Source organism: Rhagoletis pomonella, unplaced genomic scaffold, assembly GCF_013731165.1.
Source record: "Rhagoletis pomonella isolate Grant_MI unplaced genomic scaffold, Rhpom_1.0 Rhpom_scaffold_00001, whole genome shotgun sequence".
NCBI classification, from domain to species: domain Eukaryota; kingdom Metazoa; phylum Arthropoda; class Insecta; order Diptera; family Tephritidae; genus Rhagoletis; species Rhagoletis pomonella.
The window spans coordinates 99,287,946-99,298,693 of NW_023458555.1; positions in this window are offsets into that span (position 1 = coordinate 99,287,946).

The following is a 10,748-nucleotide window of genomic DNA, read 5'->3' on the forward strand; positions in this document are numbered from 1 at the left end:
TGTTAATATAAATAGCTAGCAACTCCCTGTCAAATGCACTGTACTTCGGAAGGAAAAAGTTTCTTAGAAAAGAAAGCCAGTGGCTATGATTTGGTTCCTTCTATGGTTACTCTGTAAAAAAATTCATTGGATTTTGTAGAGAAACTGCGTGATATTGAAATTTATTAAGATGAAATAATGATTTCCTTTGATATTGAAGCACTTTTTCCGTCGATTCCAGTCAATACGGCCATTGAAGCAATTGAAAACCACTTGAATAAATTCAGTATACCTGAAGATAAGTTCAATGCATACATAAATGCTATCAAAATCTGTATAAAGCACAATTGCTTTCAATTCCGCGGCGTTTACTACAACAACAACTGCGGCTGTAGCATGGGCAACAGTGTTATCACCAGGGAACGGATTTTTAGGACCTAAAAACTTATAAAAAAGGCAAAATAAAATAAGGAAATAGGCTGGAAAAGGCAAAATAAAATAGCGAAAAAGGCAGGAAAAGGCACTAGGTGTTGCAAAAAAGGCAAAAAAAAGGCAAAACAAAATAGCGAAAAAGGCCCTAGGTATTGCAAAAAAAGCAAAATATGGCACTAAAAAAGACAGAAAATACAAAGAACAATCTAAAAATACATTTATTTTAGAAATGTTTATATTACAAGTAAAAAGAGAAAAACTATGAACTACATAGTTTCATTATATGAAATATGTGTACTTTGAATCTTTGACTATTTTATCCTTTCGAGTTTCTAACTAATAAAACTTTAATCTGTATAATTGTAGTAACATTGAACCACAAGATGCATTTTGAAGTTTTCTGGCAGCATTTTCATTCGATTTTCGCGAAGAAAAGGCTTGAATGCACTAAGGGCCGTTTGCACCATGTCTAGTTAACGCTAACTGGAGGTACACCCTTCAGTTAAGCACATTAACTGCTTTATCGATCACATGTTATATGATGGGTGTCGATAACGTCGATAAAGATGTTTAACTGGGAGTTAGAATTAACTAGACATGGTGCAAACGGCCCTAAATGTGCACTCGACGTAAGTTGATACAAGTGGAGCCCAATTTAAATATGTAAAGTTTGAAACGTTCATATTATCAGGAATAAGGGCGTTTTTCTCGACATTTGCGCTTAACGATTCTATAAGCCGCATGGGCATGTGTATATTAAAAAAAATATAAAAATTTTAAATGCTATAATCGCTTTATTAAAGGTAGAAAAGGCAAATATCTTAAAAAAGGCAAAAAAAAGGCAAATATCTTAAAAGAGGCAAAAAAAGGCAACATCAAATGTGTATATCTGGAACCAGGGAAAGCCAAATCGTGGACATTCTTAATCGAATATACTCTATCTCTTTAGCAGAAAAAAAGGCAATTTGCATAAAATCCGTTCCCTGGTTATCACCTTATATAGCAGAAGCTTTTATGTGCAATTTCGAGTCTCAACTCAAAGGAAAGGTGTTTTGCCACGAATTTGGCATAGATATGTGGACGATAATTTCGCCATAGTGAATATTGTGTTTATGGTAAAAAACACGTTTTTATTTTCTATAATTATGTGTATGTATATCTACAGGGTTGTGTTCACTTCGATAGTAAACGCACATGAGTGCGTTTACCCAAGTAGTAATTATTATAGGAGCATGTTCACGTACAAAGTATATAACAGTTTTCCCCTCTCAATTTGAATTTGAAACAGCGGCAACTCTGCCAGTAAGGTAGCTCTATCGATTATTCATCGTTATGGGTGAGATATATCTTCTCTTGGGAGAAGCGCGAATTATTACTGCTTTTTTTTCTGGAAAAGCCTATTTCTTGGAATTGCTAAAACTTACAATTAAAATCACTTCGATAATATCAAAGCAAGTTGTTTTCTTTCGACCAGGTGTTGGGCATTAGGAATTTAGTGTTATTTGCAACACTATTCCCTAAATTGGTGACTCCGACGACTTTTTTGGAAGAGCACAAATTGATGGTTACCGAATTCATCAAGTCGTCAATTTATGCACACTCCGCGATATAATCTACGAAATTTAAACAGAAGAAAATTTATTTCCGACGACGATAGTGACGTATCGATGGCTACGACGCAAGAGCTAACCGACCAGATACGAGAGCTCCAAGCCCAATTGGAAGCGCTACGTGTGGGTGCTTCGGTGCCACCAAGTGGTCCTCGTCTTTCCACACAGCGCATAGCGATTCACTTGCCGAAGTTCACTCGCGCGAACCCACATCTATGGTTTGCACAAGTAGAACGTTCTTTTCGTCTGTATGGCATTAACGAAGATGTTGATAAATTCGATCTGGTAACAGTGCAGTTTGAAGAGGAAGTTTTGCTAGCTGTAGAGGATCTGGTTGCTCGCCCACCGGCATCGGAGAAATATGAGGTTGCGCCTGACCCGAGTAGTGAAAGCATAATCCTTACACTTTTTTTTATCGGAGATGCCGCAGTTGATTCGACCACTTCTAACAGTGTGGGAAGAAACTGATCTGGATAAGCTTGCGAAAATTGCAGATAAGATGCTCGAGGCCATTGGTACAAACACTACGTTTGCAGTAGCATCAACACCACCGAAAGTACCCGACGAAGCTGTAAATGCTGTAGCACCAGCTGGTGCCTCCAAGAATATCAACGATTCGGTTCGTTTACTTACGCAAAAAGTGGACAGCTTACAGAACGATATCAAACGTTTACAGTCTGTCAACCGCTCTCAAAATTGGCCACGTAGCCGTACACGTAGCCAGTCTCCTGGTCCTGGTCAACCATCTCGGCAAACAGTTACTACCACCAAAAGTTCGGCGATGCTGCCCGAACACCGCCCTGTACGCGTTCTTCATTAAACTAGCACAGCTGTTGTCAGGAACGCTGGCGGGCGACAGTGTAGTTTCTACCAGCGAAAATCAAGCGATCACCGTCCGAGAGACGAGATTACACGTTTTCGACAGTATTTCGCATACACATTTCCTTATCGATTCGGGTTCGGTCGTCTCAGTTCTTCCGCGTATGCAAGTTAAGCACAAGACCAATCAAGGAGACTTACTTACGGCGAATTAAACAACAATACACACATACGGGACTATTGAGGATCATTTCAATTTAGGACTTCGACGTAGTTTTAAGTGGCCATTCATAATTGCATAATTGTCCAAGCAGCAATCATCGGTGCGGATTTTTTGACGAATTTTCAACTACTGGTCGATCTCAAAAACCAGCTTCTAATCGACTCGGTCACTGGCCTTAAGACCATCGCATGTTTGACTAGAGTGGAACAAGATTCTGTTTCCACGTTACAGAGTATGACAAAATTTCCTAACCGGTTTCGCGAATTTGTTGATGTGACAAACCCCTCTGTCAAGGCTAACCACGCGAAGCATCAAGTCTTCCATTACATTGAGACATAGGGAGCACCAGTATCAGAGCGACCTCGTCGTTTGGCAGGCGAAAAGTTAGCCACTTCTAAAGCTGAAATCAATTTTCTCATCGAACAGGGAATTTGTCGGCCCTCTAAGAGTTCGTGGTCAAGTTCCCTTCATATGGTAGCGCAAAAAGATGGTAGCTGGCGTGCGTGTGGGGACTATCGTAAACTCAACGCAATCACTGTGCCGGATCGATATCCAATCGCGCACTTGCACGATTTCACTGATAAATTAAACGGGGAAAAAGGTTTTCTCGGCTCTCCATCTAGTAGAAGCTAACTATCAGATTCCGATGGCGGAAGATGATATTAAGAAGACTGCGGTTTGTACCCCATTTGGTTTAGTTTAGAGTTTCTGTTCATGCCTTTTGGACTTAAAAATGCTACACAAACGTTTCAGAGATTTATGGACGACATTTTTCGGGGTATTGAATTCGTATATTGTTATATCGATGATATACTCAAAATTTCGGAGACAATGATGGAACATAAGCAACACCTTCGCACAGTTTTTCAGATCCTCAGAGAGTACGGATTGCACATCAACGTCAGCAAATGTCAGATTGCACAGTCAGAGGTGCGGTTCTTCAGCTATGTGATCAGCGAACACGGCATCAAACCTCCGGCGGATCGAATTGCGGCTATCACGAACTACAAACGTCCAAAGAGAATCAGCGATTTGGGTCGTTTTCTTGGTGTCGTAAATTATTATCGCAGATGTTTACCGCATTCCTCGCACATTCAAGCACCGCTAACGGAGTTGCTGAGAAATGTCAAAAAGAACGACAAACGGGAGGTGGACTGGACATCTGAGCTCGTTCATGCATTCGACGCCTGTAAGCGCAGTGTGGCTGATGCTGCACAACTGGCGTACCCAGATCCCGGAGCGAAATTGGCTCTGGTGTGTGATGCGTCTGATGTCGCCGTGGGAGCAGTTTTGGAACAGCAGACGGATGAGGATTGGCGTCCACTTGGGTTCTTTTCAAGGAAACTGAGCGAATCGGAGAAGAATTATAGCACATACGATCGGGAATTGCTTGCAATCTACGAGGCTATCACGTATTTTAAGCACTTGATTGAAGCACGCATCTTTGTGATCAAAACGGATCACAAGCCCCTAGTTTATGCATTTAAGCAGCGGCTAGAAAAAGCATCACCTCGTCAACAACGACAACTATGTTACATTTCACAGTTTTCCACCGCAATCGTTCATGTGCAGGGCGCAGACAACGTTGTCGCAGACGCCTTGTCTAGGTTATGCGCAATCACTATGCCGACGGCTGTCAATTTAAGTAAAATCGCTGAGGCCCAGGCTGCTGACCCTGAACTAACACAGTTGCTAAACGGAAGCACATCGTTAAAGTTGAAGTCAATAAGGTACGACAACAATGTAACGCTTTACTGTGACACCTCGACAGGCTACGTTCGTCCTTATGTTCCGGGAAGCCTACGACATCAAGTGTTTGCCTCTGTTCATGGTCTCGCTCATCCGACTGGCAGATCAACTCTACAACAAATACGTCAGACATATGTCTGGCCAGCGATGAATAAGGATGTGATTCAGTGGTGCAGAAGCTGTTTACCTTGTCAACGGGCAAAAATCAGCAGGCATAATCATCTAACGCCAGAAAAGATTATTGTTCCAGACGCTCGTTTTGACCATGTACACCTAGACATTGTGGTCACGCCATTACGACGAAATTTTCGATACTGTCTCACGATGATTGCTAGGTTTTCTCGTTGGCCAGAAGCCGTGCCATTAACAAACATCACTGCAGAAACTGTTGAAACTGCTTTTTGGACGCATTGGGTAGCACGCTTTGCGACTCCAAAGACGATTACGACGGATCAACGGACGCAGTTCGAGTCAGCTATATTCAAAGAACTGGCGAAGCTTATGGGAAGCAAGCACATCCATACCACGGCTTATCACCCGCAGTCCAATGGGTTGTTTGAACGGTGGCACAGAACGTTCAAGGCGGCGCTCATGTGCAATGACGAGTTGCCCTAGATTGATCTATTACCAACTGTTTGTTCCTGTTATAAAGAATCCTTGGGAGCATCCACCGCTGAAATTCTGTTCCAACTGTTTTGCTTGGACTGCGTTCCTGTTATAAAGAATCCTTGGGAGCATCCACCGCTGAAATGCTGTATGCCGCACCACTACGAGTCCCTAATGAATTTTTTGATGACGTCGAAGCAGATGTGGCATCAGCAACATTCCTGAACTATCTCCGACAACACATACGTCAGATACGACCAAGCCCAACAGTCCACCATGTTAAGGAGAAAATGTTTTTACTCAAGCATCGAAAATTGCTCGCATGTGTTCATCCGGTCCGATGCTGTAAAGCAACCTCTCGAGCCGCCGTACACTGGTCCGTTCAAAGTTGTTCAAAGAGAAAACGAGAGGGTATACAAGGTGAAGATCAATGACAGAGTCCTAGCCGTTTCAGTAGACCGACTTAAACCAGCGTTCTTCATTAGAGATGATCGTCAAGTTAACCAGCAAAGTTCTACCGACGTGCCTTCGAGAGCAAATGGTAGGCAACACCGTGTACACTTCGACTAATCGTGACACAGTCACTGGAGAGGGAGTACTGTGGGAACTCCACAAACAGCGGCAACTCTGCCAGTAAGGAAGCTCTATAGATTACACTGGTCTACAAGGGTTTTGCGAATAAGACGGGACCTGGTGTTTCCGAACGGATTTTTCGTGCTGAACACGAATCTGGGGTCCAAAACTTCCCATCACAAATACACCCCCTGCTTTAAGGGTGCACGCGATCAATTCGGCATAGGGCTCATTCGAAAGGGTACGGTTTAGCCTTTAATTTCTGATATATGCAAAATTTGTACCACGTCAGGGTTCAGCTCTATAATTTTTCGAAAATGGCCAAAAACGCTGTTTTTAGGGGTTTCAACCCCTTTTTTCTCGAAAACGTGACGTGATGGGACATTTTTGACCCCGGATTCGTGTTCAGCACGAAAAATCCGTTCAGAAACACCAGGGCCCGTCTTATTCGCAGAAAAAAAGTTGAAATTTGTAGACCAGTGTTATTCATCGTTATAGGTGAGATATATCTTCTCTTGGGAGAAGCCCGAATTATTACTGCGTATTTTTTCTGGAAAAGCCTATTTCTTGGAATTGCTAAAACTTACAATTAAAATCACTTCGTTAATATCAAAGCAAGTTGTTTTCTTCCGACCAGGTGTTGGGCATTAGGAATTTAGTGTTATTTGCAACACTATTCCCTAAAAATTGCCTTCTAATGGTATAACGATACCTTGTACATAGTGCTTAAATATACATGTTTATCTATATGCCACTGGGCGAATTCAAATTTTACAGGAAGCTAATCTCTACTCTTTAACATAGTTCGGTATTTAAAATCAAATTAATTTTACATGTTTGCATACATATTAGAAAATTATTTTTCCTCTATGTACATATGTACATATATATATATTAGGGCGGGTCGATTTAAAAATCGCTCATTGCTCTGTGAAAATCGTATTCTAGGGATCAAAATAAGAAACTTTGCCGAAGGAACCATACCTCTAAAACGAATTCTGATGTCCCCCAATTTGGGTCGAACTTTTGGGTAGGGGCAAATTTTGAAAAATCCCACTTTGACCCATTTAGAGTGCTCTAATCGAGTCCAAATGTATGACCGACCGCCACTAACTTTGGACGGCCGATCCACCCATGCCAGTGACACACTCCCTGGAACTCCCCTGGGGGGTTCCCCATACAATCATTTCAAAAAATCACCATTTTTGGCCTTTACATGAAAAAATCAGCTAAATGGCTATGTTTTTTCTTTATTTTTATTTGTTTATTTATAATAATATTTATTATTTATTTATAATAATATCTATTTTTCTCATAAGAAATTTATTTAGTCAGGACATATGTAAATGAAAAAATTAATTTAAGTGAGTTATAGAAAAGAAACTAAAAAAAATTATTGTTTGATGTCTTTTTTACTTTCAAGTCTGGGCAATTTCGCACGGCTCTCTAATGTCGTCGCCATAACAGCCTCTACATTTTCCGGTATAACCCGTTTGGAAACGTTAGCTAGCAATTGAAGATGTCGTTCCGTTCCTTGTATGTGTGATGGAATTTTTGGATCATTAAACGGTGGATCATCTTGATTTAAATATTCTTTTAATGTATCGTACGAAATGCTTCGCGTGAATGGTGGTTCAAATACGATATTTATATCATTAAAATTGATCATTTCCGTATAACTTGTGCAATTAAAGTTTATATCTGGTTTTTTATAAACTCTAAGTTCCATTGGCTCGTCAACATCGGTTCGATAGCGTAGAATTTTCTTGATGGCACATTGATAACAAGATATTTTCCGAATGCGCATAATATGAATTATCTTTAATTACTTAATTGACAATTTTGCGTAAACGAGGTTCTAGAAATCGTGACCAACCAATGAACTTGAAAAATAATGCACTGCCGTACACGACAGAGCTGTAATACTTGATATTGAAGTACATTGGCACATAACATTTAATTATAAATTCAGCCAGAATTCTTAAATTTGCATCTGGATTTTCCGTTATCACATATAATCGCAATAATCTAGCGGCCTTGGTGAGCCACCGAGAATGTACCATTTTCCCTGGTTTGATGTTAGCCAGATCCACCGGAACCACGCCGCAAGAAATTGCATGGGCCATGTCGTATAAGTACTTCGAATCGGTGGAAAATTCAATTTTTTCGGGAGCAGGGGGCATATTTTGCAACTCAATTTTCTGGAAGCCGTCCACCACCTGAAAATATATAATAATAAAATAATTAAAAATGGTTGACAATTATAATAAATGAGTAATAGCAATAACTTACCGGAAGAGTTTCACAAGTTTCGATTTGACGGCTCAGTTTTCCGGTTGCCGATCTTGGTCCAGTGCTGGTTGATTTATCCAAAGCTTCAAACAAATGCCGAAACGGAAGTTCGTTGAAGTGTAGAAGGCAAACGAACCAATGCAATGGTCTTTTAACAGCAATTCGAATCGTCGTATAATTCCACCGTGTGGGCCAGTGTTTGTTGGCTCACCGTCAGTGCATATTCCAATTAATGCATCCAGTGATATATTTTTATCGTCGAAAAAACCATTTAATTTGGTTGTTTTGTATTCAGCGGTTTCATGTTCCAGTCTTACGTAACCAATCAATTCAGAATTGGGTTCTCTCAAAATAACAAGATGAGGTTCTTTTACCATCCTAGTATGATACTTCTCATCAATTTTATCTATCGTTAAAGTATCATCTTTTCTGCCATCGAATGAAAACGCGAACAAATTGGTATCATCTAACCGTTTGCGAAGCACTTCTTGTCTGCATTTCTCTTTTTCTCTGCGAACTTTCGATTTATCCATGATGAGAGGTTTCCCATGCTTATCTTTAATTTTAAAATCTTGCAAAAGAGCGGTTCCCAATGCTGATGCTACTCTGTCAGGCACACCAAATCTGTCACATACCAAGGCAAAGTTAAAACAATCGTATCTCTCTGTGTATTGTGAACTTGTGCTTCTATCCATATCTTCTTGAACCGGTGGCGGTGCGTATGTTGAATCATCGGGATCTTGGTATGTTGGCATTGATGACATAGACGTTGCTCCTTGCTCTTCAGTTTCCATCACAAATGCATCCATTGTTAGTCTTCTCTGATTATGTTGATCGTGTATGAACTCTTTGAGGCGTTCGGGAACCCAGCCGCATGCACATCGGGCTGCCTTCAAATCGCATTTACATGTTCCAATGTAAAAAATTGTTTCCAGAGATTTTACATACTCTGTAAATTGTTGGGTGTTGTTTCTTCTCTTGATTTGCTCTTGATACTTGTCAAGCAATTTATTCAATTTATTAAATACACTTTTTTCAGCATTATTTCCATACCAAGTTTTTCCCAAATTCCAATCAACTTATCTTGTACTTGAATAGTGAATGATTTATGGGAAAACTTTTTTTGTTGTTTTAGCACGTTCGCTTAAGTAAAATTAATATCTCAAGATATCCAGATGGGTTGGTAAATTAAGATCAGTTAAATCAGTAGACACACCAAAAACAGTAACATCATGCTTGGGTATATGACTCATTGGGTTTTCGATAGTTCTTGATGTAGTTGCTTCATCTTGCGGTGTAGAGGATGGTGGATTCATTGTAAACTTTTTGATTTGGAATGGTCACTTCACTTATTATTTTTTTTGAAATATTTTTTTATCTGAAATTAGCACTTCACACTTTGAGTTCTTCACAACGACTTAATGCATTCACAAAAACTGTTGCGTTATATATGGTTTACGAGACGAGGTAATAAGAATGAAATTCTTTCTGCTGTCTTGTGGTGGCTTAAAAAAAACAACACAAGCAATTTTACGATCTGCAATTGTGTCACAGTGATACCTTCATTGTTTAAAAGGGTTGCGGTGCATTCCAGTGATACCTTAATTGTTAAAATGGTTGCAAAAATCGCGCATTTCTTAAGAAGGTGCCTTAAAATACCCACACAAAGGGTTGTAAAAACAACCTTCATTTCTTAAGTAGGTGCTATAAAAAAACTACACAAGTAAGTTTACGACATGCAGCTGTGTCTTAAAAAACGCACACAAGCGATTTTCCGATTTGCAATTTTGTCACAGTGATACCTTCATTTTTTAAAACGGTTGAATAAAAAACCCACACAACTATGTTTACGACATGCAAATGCATCACAGTGATGCCTTGGTTTTAAAAGGGTTGTAAAAACGCAAATTTCTAATAATTTTCTATTACTAAGTTAAATTCATTTTTATACCCGAGCGCACTTGGGCACAAGGGTATATTAATTTTGTTCACATAACGGTTGTTTGTAGCAGCCAAAACGAATCGAGATAGATATAGACAAATGTATACATAAATGATCAGGATGAAAAAAGAAATCGATTAAGCCATGTCTGTCTGTCCGTCCGTCTGTCCGTCTGTCCGTGTACACGATAACTCGAGCAAAAATTGAGACATCTCAACGAGATTTGGTGTGTAGGTTTCCCTTAATCCAAGGTAGGTTGGTATTGGAAATGGGCGAAATCGGACTGTAACCACGCCCACTTCCCATGTAACGGTAATTTCCAGAAATACGAAAACTGCGATATTTTAGTAACTACTGAAGATAATTCACTCAAAATTGATATTTACAATAATTTTTAGACGAAAACTAAGAATATTATACATTTTTGGAAAATGGGCGTAGCCACGCCCACTTATGGTTACATGTGTATATCTTAGGAACCGCTGCACCAATTTCTTCCAAACTTGGCACAGTTGTTGGCCTT